Here is a 591-nt window from a genome sequence, read left to right as displayed (position 1 = left end):
CTTTTCCAACCAAAGTGATTCTATGATTCTATGAATGGAGCTGATGTGTGGAAGCTGCACAGAAAACCTTGAAGTCTTTCATTAATAAAACACGGCGTGAGAGCAGAAGCCTGACATCAGCATTATTTGGGGGAGGAAAAGCAGACACGGGAGCAGTGGCGGGGGTGAGGAAGATGTTTGTAAATGCTTCTCTGCCGTGTTCAATTTCTTGTCTTTAACATTTTGTAGGATACCGATTTGTCAAGGAATATTCCTGGTAAAGTGAAAGTGTCTGCACCTCATCTCCTGAACAGGAAAAAGAAGTGATTCCATTCTCGAGTGCTCTCCCCACCAAACCGCCGCTGCTGCGCGGTCAGAACCCAGCGCCTGCAGAGGGACAGACAGACTGACCCACCCGGGCTGCCGGTACCTTGACCGAACTCAGCTGGCAGATGAGGACCCGTTCCCGCACCCAGGTCTTGCTGGGCTCTAACAGCTCCATACTGATGGCATAAAGATGTTGCGCGTAAACGGCTGGCATCTGGGCACTGCCGCCGCCTCCCGCTGTTCGCTCCCCGACGCTCCGCGCGCTGGAGCCCACCGCTCCCCCCC

Source organism: Egretta garzetta, unplaced genomic scaffold (genome assembly GCF_000687185.1).
Source record: "Egretta garzetta isolate BGI_Z169 unplaced genomic scaffold, ASM68718v1 scaffold21, whole genome shotgun sequence".
Taxonomy (NCBI): Eukaryota; Metazoa; Chordata; class Aves; order Pelecaniformes; family Ardeidae; genus Egretta; species Egretta garzetta.
Note: the sequence above shows the minus strand (reverse complement) of the source record.